At 37.4% G+C, this 10,219-nt stretch overlaps 1 pseudogene; it reads left to right on the top strand.

Moving 5' to 3' along the window:
• The first annotated feature begins 2,129 nt into the window (after positions 1-2,129).
• On the top strand, positions 2,130-9,874 carry LOC127638288 (golgin subfamily A member 6-like protein 22; annotated as a pseudogene).
• Positions 9,875-10,219: the final 345 nt, after the last annotated feature.

The following is a 10,219-nucleotide window of genomic DNA, read 5'->3' as shown; positions in this document are numbered from 1 at the left end:
TGGGAGAAACCAGACTCACTGTGGGGGCCAGTTCCCCTCTGGCTAACATCATGAATGTCATGTAAATATTACTTATGTATAGTTAAAATCATGGTTTAAAATTATTAAACTAAGTGTTAAGGGTCAGTGATTAAGCATCGATTGTGTTTGAACTGTAAGATTAATGACCAAAGTCTTTGAAGTCCATCTTGATTAATTGCAGAAGTTAGTCTAAGCATTTCATTTCAAGATCGTAGTCCATAAATAGACCGAGGTGATGCAGGTTGGAGTTGGCATCATTTCATCCTCTGAAGTCCGTCATAATAGATTGAAGTTATGTTTGGCTGGCACCGGCTGCATTTAGTCATCATCATTCTGCGACATGTAGCAGTGGAGTCCAACATGAAGCAGGAGTGGGGCTGGATCCAGCCGGTTCTGGTGACCTCTGGAGGGTGCGGTAAGGGACCGTCTGAAGGGTGCTGTAAGGGACCGTCTGAAAAGTCCACACATTGCGCTAAAATGGGCTAATATTATGGAGGGTGTGGTAAGGGACTGTCTGAAAAGTCCACACATTGCTAAAATGGGCTAATCCTCCACATCCTCCAGTTTTAGCAATAAATGTGCTGAGTTAATATGCATTATTAATAAAAACTTGATCCTTTCTTATACAACTTCAAAAGTGGCAACCCTATTGGAAACCCTACAAAACTCCTTGAGAAGCTGAAATCGCTTAAGGCACCTTTGAATATGATTCGAATCTGAATCGAATTTTAATTGAATCAAGTGGCGTGTGCTCTCAGAACACAAAACTCCCAATGCGGCGTGTCATTCCCTGTTATGTCTGGTGTGTGTGTTTGTATGTCAAACATGGATGAGAGGAGATTGAGAACAGAACTGCCCAACTGGTGCAGGATCAAGAGACGGAACAAACAGTGGCATGCAAATGATTGTGTGTGTGTGTGTGTGTGTGTGTGTGTGTGTGTGTCTGGTTGGCCCATATTGTGCCTGCTCTGCTGGTTTTCCCTAACTGTGTTCACATCTGTGTGTGTTCATTATGCCACACTTTAAATTATTGGGTAGATAGCAGCAGTGTGTGCAAACAGTACATAAACAAACTCTTTCGCCAACTGTTCAGAATATCAAATTCTGTTTATATGTTCTTATGTATCTGTGATTATGTGCTCATACTCACAGTTTTACTCTACCATGCCAGCATTTAAAGTGTCAACTGTCCATCAATCATTTCACAACTGTTTTTGCCTCTACTTTTAATTCCACCAGGGGGCAACATGATACAGAGTGTATAGAGTTACTAATGGATTTATATCATCAGTAAACCATCTATAGCATCTTAATGGGATCAAATACAATCTTGCAGAGAATCAAATAAGATCCTGCAGGATAGAAAGAAATTCTGGGGGGAAAATATTGAACAGTAAAATAAAAATGTTTTTCTTTTTCAAGGGAAATTTATTTTATTTTATTTTTCACAATTTTGGAATATCAATACATATTCTCAGGATTACGCCACATGACCTGAACAAAAAAAATACATCTATTTTTTTTTTTTTTTTAAACAGTCTTTTTTTGTTTTGTGTAAATTGCAATAACTTAATACCTTAACAGATCTAGACAAAATGAGTGAGTAAATAAATAAATGAGTGTAACTCCACTGACCCAAATGCAGTCACATTGTTCAGACTCCAGGGCTTAATGGTTATTTTGGACCAGATTCCTTTTATTTGCAAGATATCCTTCTAAATCTGATCACTAACTCTTTACTGAAGGCTATTTTGTACTCAATTTTGGCCTGGACGCCCTTGAAAAACGTGTTATCGTTAATAACTCGCCATTTGACGGATGGCTTGTGTTAATGGGCAGGAATAATTGACTAAGTAAATAAATAAATATGTTAAAAAATGAATAAGCAAACCACATTCTTTCAGCAGGGGTGATGGAAATCATTATCACTTATTAACTGCGAAACATATTTCAAGCATCAAGACTCATTATTGTGTCTGCAGATATATAAATAGACTCCTGTGTAAGCAATTATCCAGCAGACTGCAGGTATGTGGGCCCGTGAGTGAGCCGACGGCGTTCAGGTGGGGGAAACGAAAGACGAGACTACTTAACTCAAAATCGTATAGATGACAGGCTCGTTGGAACTGGGCAAACTCGAGCCAGACTGTTTGTCCATGGCAGTTCTTGAAAGAAATTACATTGAGGTCAGCCATTGCAAAAAAAAAACACAAAATCAAACTATAACAAGCTACCCAGAGGGGAAATTGAGAGCGACGGCTAGTTGACAGCAGTCAGTAAACAAACATGATGGAATTCGGAATGTTGGTTGTGTTCCATCTTCCACCTTCTGCTCATTATGCATCCAAATGCTCTGAATATTCATTGAGCTTATGAATATTTAACAATCCCTTAGATTTATTCTTATTGATAACCATTTAACAGGTGATCGCTGGGACGAATACAAATGACAATGAGAAATTCATCTGTCAGGTTGTTTAAAAAGCATAATGCCTTTCTTTTCTTTTGATCCCTCTCTCTCTCTCTCTGGCTGTTTATATGGTTGATGGGATGGAAAGACTAGATAGATACATAGATAGAAGGAAAGAAAGACAGAAAGAAAGAAAGATAGATAGATAGATAGATAGATAGATAGATAGATAGATAGATAGATAGATAGATAGATAGACAGACAGATAGATAGATAGATAGATAGATAGATAGATAGATAGACAGAAAGATAGATAGATAGATAGATAGATAGATAGATAGATAGATAGATAGACAGACAGACAGAACGACAGATAGATAGATAGATAGATAGATAGATAGATAGATAGATAGATAGACAGACAGACAGACAGAACGACAGATAGATAGATAGATAGATAGATAGATAGATAGATAGATAGATAGATAGACAGACAGACAGACAGAACGACAGATAGATAGATAGATAGATAGATAGATAGATAGATAGATAGATAGAACGATAGATAGATAAACAGACAGACAGAACGATAGATAGATAGATAGATAGATAGATAGATAGATAGATAGATAGATAGATAGATAGATAGATAGATAGATAGATAGATAGATAGACAGAACGATAGATAGATAGATAGATAGATAGATAGATAGATAGATAGATAGATAGATAGATAGATAGATAGATAGACAAAAGCGACAGATAGATAGATAGATAGATAGATAGATAGACAGACAGACAGACAGACAGACAGACAGACAGACAGACAGAACGATAGATAGATAGATAGATAGATAGATAGATAGACAGACAGAACAGACAGACAGACAGACAGATAGATAGATAGATAGATAGATAGATAGATAGATAGATAGATAGACAGACAGACAGACAGATAGATAGATAGATAGATAGATAGATAGATAGATAGATAGATAGATAGACAGACAGACAGACAGACAGACTAGATAGATAGATAGATAGATAGATAGATAGATAGATAGATAGACAGACAGACAGACAGACAGATAGACAGATAGATAGATAGATAGATAGATAGATAGATAGATAGATAGACAGACATAGATAGATAGATAGATAGATAGATAGATAGATAGATAGATAGATAGATAGATAGATAGACAGACAGAACGACAAATAGATAGATAGATAGATAGATAGATAGATAGATAGATAGATAGATAGATAGATAGATAGATAGATAGATAGATAGATAGATAGATAGAGTGCATTGATGGAGAAAGAGGAATGAAGGGATGAACAGACTTTGAAGTGATGGCACTCGTTCAGCACAATCTGTCCATCTCAACACATTTCCAGATTTAAAGAACACACAAACACACACACACACATACAAATACACACACAAATACACACATATCACTTCTAACAACCTTGTTTAAACACACACATCAAATTTATGAATTTCCAGGATGAAATTGCTGCATCATTTGTTATGCTACATTAGAATATCTATTGCATGCTTTTTTCTGTGTATTTGTTTTGATTTTTCTGTATTTTCTATTTTTGTTCATATTATTTTGTTAAGGGGATCCTATTTTTTTTCCTGTTTATTAGTTTCAGCTACAGACCTCCGGAGATAAATTTCAACCACTGAAAAGATACAATATATATAGTATTAAACTCTTGTATAGCATATATGAAGCATTATAAACACACACACGTACAGTATATAACTCTGCTCATACACACTGTCAGCTGACTTTAAGACAGCTCGTTCTCTGTCTTTGAGAAAACACACACACACACAGTCCCTCTTTCCACTTAGCACAAAAACTATTAAACATGAATAGTGAGACACACACACACACACACACACACACACACACACACACACACACTCTCTTTTCCGGGCTCTCTGGAGAGAAAAGTGATTAAAAGATATTTCCCTGTTTTTCCTTTCACAGTTCCTCAAAAGCACAGCGCAACACATGATAGGCTTTGGCACATGTTACCTACACACACACATATGTGTGGCAGAGTGCGCAGTGCTTTTATGATGTCATACATCATTATCTCATTTTTGTCGCTGTCCTGTTTGCTTGATCTTTTTTTTTTTTTTAAACACCTCCTGGTTTTGTATTTTTACAGCTTATTAATATGCTTCTGACTTTTTCCTATGAATTCCAGTTTAATTTGATTCAAACATTTTCAAGGTTAGTTAATTCAAAAATGAAAATTGTGCCATCATTTAGGCTACTCATGGACAGAATATGACGCACAAGCCACATGGACTACATTTAAGATACTTTGGGTCATTTTTATGCGTCACAGTAAAGTAACTCACTTTCATCTGTCACTATTGAAAATATGGACCAGAATATTCATTCAAATCTGCTTTTGTGTTCCGCATATGAAAGTCATACAGGTTTGGAACGAAATGAGGGTGAGTAAATGATATCAGAATTTATATTTTGTGGGTGAACTATCCCATTAAACAGAACAGTTGCAGAGGAATGGCGAGTGATAAGATATGGTTGCATAAACCTGCATTGTGCATTAATGCACATGCTCCATGCATTCACACATACACATACAGGCTCATATATGGATGGTTTTTGCTCTATGAGGAAAGCATTTTCTCTCTACTGTCATCATCAGTAAAGCTGCTCTCACCTCTCAGTTTACAACCCTCACAATTCTCTCTCTCTCTCTCTCTCCCGCTGCTGCTGCTCTTGCGCTTTCGTCATTCTCAGATACACATACATCAGCTCTCCTCTACATGACCTTGACTAAAGTATCACTCCAGGGGTCTCTCTCTCTCCGCTCACACAACCTCTAAATTGTCTGAGAGTCTAAAGATATCCCGAAGAGAAAAGGAGAGAAGAGAAGAAACTAAACAAGAAGATAAAGAAAAGTGAAAAGAAGAGAAAAGAGACTAGAGGAGAGAAGAAAAGAGAAGACGAAAAAGACAAAAAGAGAAACAAAAAGAAGATAAGAAAAAATAAGAATAGATGATAAGAGAAGGGAAGAGGAGAGAAGAATAGACGAGACCAGAAGAAATGTGAGGAGAAGAGAAGAGAGATGAGAAGAGAAATGAAGAAGAGGAGAGGAAAAGTCAAGAGAAAAGAGGTGGGAAGAAGAGATGAGAGAAGAGAAAAGAAAAGAAGTGATGAGAGGAGAATAAAAGAGAAAAGAAGAGAAAAGAGATGAGAAGTGAAGCAAAGAAAAGAGAAGAAGAGACGAGATGAGAAAAGAGATGAGAAGAGGAGAGAAAAGAAAAGAAGAGAAGAGAAGTGGAGAGAAATGAGACAAGAAGAAGAGATGAGAGAAGAGAAAAAAGATGAGATGGGAAGAGGAGAGAAGAGAACAGAAAAAAAGAGACAAGAAGAAGAGATGAGAGAAGAGAAAAGAAGTGAGGAGAGGAGAAGAGAAGAGAAAAGAATAGAGGAGAAGAGAAGAGAAAAGAAGTGAGGAGAGGAGAAGAGAAGAGAAAAGAAGAGAGGAGAAGAGAAGAGAAAAGAGACAAGAAGAAGAGATGAGAGAAGAGAAAAGAAGAGAGGAGAAGAGAAGAAAAGAGAAAAGAAGAGAGGAGAGGAGAAGAGAAGAGAAAAGAAGAGAGGAGAAGAGAAGAGAAAAGAGACAAGAAGAAGAGATGAGAGAAGAGAAAAGAAGAGAGGAGAAGAGAAGAAAAGAGAAAAGAAGAGAGGAGAGGAGAAGAGAAGAGAAAAGAAGAGAGGAGAAGAGAAGAGAAGAGAGACAAGAAGAAGAGATGAGAGAAGAGAAAAGAAGAGAGGAGAAGAGAAGAAAAGAGAAAAGAAGAGAGGAGAGGAGAGGAGAAGAGAAAAGAAGAGAGGAGAGGAGAAGAGAAGAGAAAAGAAGAGAGGAGAAGAGAAGAGAAAAGAGACAAGATGAAGAGATGAGAGAAGAGAAAAGAAGAGAGGAGAAGAGAAGAAAAGAGAAAAGAAGAGAGGAGAAGAAGAGACGAGAAGCGAAGAAAAGAGAAGAGACGAGATGAGGAGAGAAGGCAAAGGAAGAGAAGAGAGACGAGAAGAGAAAGGAAAGGAAAGGAAGAGGAGAGTTTTTTAGACTTGAAGTTCTTTATTTATACGATAAAACATTAAGAAAAAGGGGGAAAAACATACCTTTACAATCAATTAATAGATTCCAAAAAACAACAACTAGTATAATACACTTCATTTACAAAGGTTTTCAAAACATGTTTAAGCATATTCTAAAGTTGCTCTTTTCTTAACAAGACATTTAACCATTAAGACAGGGTCTATTCCCCCTTCCCTTCCTTCCACTCTGTTTTTTCAAGTACAGCGAATTTCCAATTTAGTCATACCATATAGAACATTTAAAACAACCACCTTCTGGTTTTTTTTCAGACTGAATACTTTGAACCATGAAAAAAACAAATTGAGACTAAAATGACCCATTAGCTTCAAACTCCAGCATTTTACCAACTCCAAAATATTTCTTAGATGAGAACATTGCATGAATACATGAAAAATAGTCTCAATCCCTCCCCTACCAAAGGATCAAGCCGTGCTATGTGTCTGTTTGTAGCTAATATCCCATGTACAATCCTCCACTGGAGATCTTCTAATCATCTCTCAATGGGCCTTTTGTACAGGGACCACCAGCTTCCTTTCGAGGATGAACCTGACCCCAACACTAAAGTCCATTTGCTTTCTTTCAAATCCTTAAGACATTGATCATTTACATTTTTTACACATATTTTGTAAAGGACCTTCTTGGTTAAAGCACTGGAAACAAACATCTCTGGAATATTCCTTGACAGCAAATTCCCAGAAACTTCCTCCCAATCCTCTTATGCTGGGTTTAACTGACTCCATGCTGGGTTTAACAACAGTAGTATTTAGGAAGTCTCTCACTGATACTGGAAGTGCAGCAGGGACGGACTAGCCATGGGGAGAACCAGGACTTTTCGCGAAGGGCCGGCCGCATAACGGGGCCGAATGGGTTGCGATAAGCTGAAATGGGCCAACGCGTTATGCAGAACGGGCCACAAACCGGTGCCGCAATATGCCGAAGGGGTGGCGATATGCAGAAAAGGACAGCGACAACACCCACCCCACAACCACCCCCAACTCCCCCCCTCAACAACCTTTGGGCCAGTTTCTATGTAAAATCCCGGACCAATTTCCCTTCCCAGTCCGCCCCTGGAGTGCAGCCTTTAAGTCTTCTAGCAATCGTAGAGCAATACGCACAGACCTGAAGCCCACTCTCTCCGCCAATTCTTTTGCTTCTAGCCATCTACATCCTCTTCTAAGATCACGTATTCTAGATACTCCAGCAGAAACCAGAGTAGATCTGATGGTGCCACAGCATATAATCTCAGTGGGAAAAGATCAAAATAAGGGTTCTTCAAAATTCCACATATCAGGATTATCCCACTCTCTAAAGAGAAAAAAGTTTGCCATATTTATACAATTACAATGTAGAATGGTGTAAGACCTCCCAGTGACGTTTACAATTGTCTATCTAGGCCCATTCTTCCAGCCTTGCACAGAAGAGCACATGCAACATCAATCCAGACATGATGTCGATGATAAAGAGGGTGCTGAGCAGCCAGTAAACGATAAGATGTCCATCTAGATCTTATATCAATGAGTCCTTGTCCACCTTCCTGCACAGGCAAATAGAGGAAAGCCGGCCTTAGCCAGTGCTGTCCTGACCAAAAACAATTCACTTGTGTCCTTTGAATTTCTCCAATCAATTTTATTGGTGGATCAAGAACCATAAATCAGTGCCAGAGATTTGAAGCAATTAAAATGTTATTAATCAGTGCTCTTCCCCAGTATGACAACTGGGGTAACAATCATTTCCATCTAGACAACATAGTACGGACTGTCTCCACTAACCCCTCCAAATGTTTCTTTTTAAAATCATCTCAACCAAGATATATCCCCAATTACTGTATCTAAAGCCTATTCTGTTCCACTGAACATTCAAAGGAAGTTTAGGCAAAGAGATAGTACCATTTTTCATCTTAGATCCATACCATAATGCTTCTGTTTTTCCCCAGTTAAGTTTGGCTAAAAATACACATACACCTCTAGGTGTTTTACATCTTCTGTATGTTTAATTATTACAGTAACATCATCAGCATAAGCAGAAAGTACAATAGATACTGTTCTTAAACTTCCAGCTATAAATATACACTTTAGTTTTTTCTGCAGCAAAACAAAATAATGGTTCAATTGCCAAACTATAAAATTGTCCTGACATTGGGCAGCCTTGCCTAATTCCTTTTCCCATTTTCACTGGAACACACAACCCACCTCCCAATTTAATCAAACATGAAGCACCTTGATACAACATTTTTATCCATGACAAAAACATTTTTCCAAAACCAAAACACTGAAGAACATGACACAGATATCACGATCAAAAGCTCTCTCTTGATCTAGAGAAACAAGGCCAAAATCAACATTGTAAATATCTGAATAGTTTAAAATATCCCTTATTAAAAAAAGTTGCCATAAATAGATCTTTTAGGTATACAGTAAGATTGGTCTTCAAATATTAAATCCTCTAAAAAAGAATTAAGCCTATAAGCAATGCACTTAGAGAGTATCTTATAGTCAGTGGTAAGAAGAGCCACAGGCCTCCAGTTCTTAAGCATACATTAATTTCCTTTTTAATAAAAGAAAGAACAGCTCGCTGCCAGCTTTTAGGGAGTATCTTCAATTTATAACTTTCTTTTAAACACTGAAAAAACTTGTCCAATTACTCCCCAAATATCTTTGTAAAACTTTGTAAAAATTTTGTAAGACCATCAATGCCTGGTGCTCTTCCTAAGCAAAGCCGATTTACAGCTTCTGTCACTTCTTCAAGCGAAAGATCGGATTCTAAAGATTGATCATCTCACATGTCCAGCACCTGGCAGGTCAACAAAATGTTCATTATCATTTGAAAGACAAGACCCAGTGTCCTCTTTTGCAAATCGATTAGAATAAGTCTTCTCATCTCTTGAGGGTCTGAGGTAATTGTCCCATCAAATGTATGAAAACAATGCATAAAATTAGGATAAGTACATTTCTTTTCCAAATTAAAGAAAAATGTTGTGGGAGCATCCGTATCTTGCACAGACTACTTTAACCTTTTCTTGTAACATTTCTCTTAATTCTTGTTTTTTAGTCATACATTTTTCTTTAAACAGATAAAGTATTCTTAAATTCAAGAGAAGAGAAGAGAGACAAGAAGAGAAGAGATGAGAAGAGACTAGAGAAGAACAGAAGAATAGACAAGAAAAGGAAAGAGAAGAGAAGAGGAAGGAAGAGAAGTGAGGAGAAGATAAATGAAAAGAGACGAGAACAGACGAGAAGAGAAGAAAAGAGAACAGAACAACTGGCTTGCATCCTTCATTGAAAGACAAGTAAGTCTGGAGCAATTCCAACTCCACTCTTCTCAAGTGCTGCTGTCCCACTTTTAGACTGAATTAATACACTCACTCTCACCAAATGGAGCATTTCAGCTAAAAAGATGCTTTTAGACTTGGAACAAGATCAACATGGTCATCTCAATAACTCACAGGCAGAAGTATATCATAACAAAATTAAGAGGACCAGAGAAATCATTCATTCTTTCATGCACTCATGCATTTGTTATTTTGTTTGTCAGGATCATTTTTCATCCCTATTTATGATGCAGGCTCTCTTTGTTATTTCGTCTGAGTATGACCTAAAATAATCTCATTCGATGCCACCGATCTGA

Source organism: Xyrauchen texanus, chromosome 46, assembly GCF_025860055.1.
Source record: "Xyrauchen texanus isolate HMW12.3.18 chromosome 46, RBS_HiC_50CHRs, whole genome shotgun sequence".
NCBI lineage: Eukaryota > Metazoa > Chordata > Actinopteri > Cypriniformes > Catostomidae > Xyrauchen > Xyrauchen texanus.
This window is presented reverse-complemented; position numbering and strand designations above follow the sequence as displayed.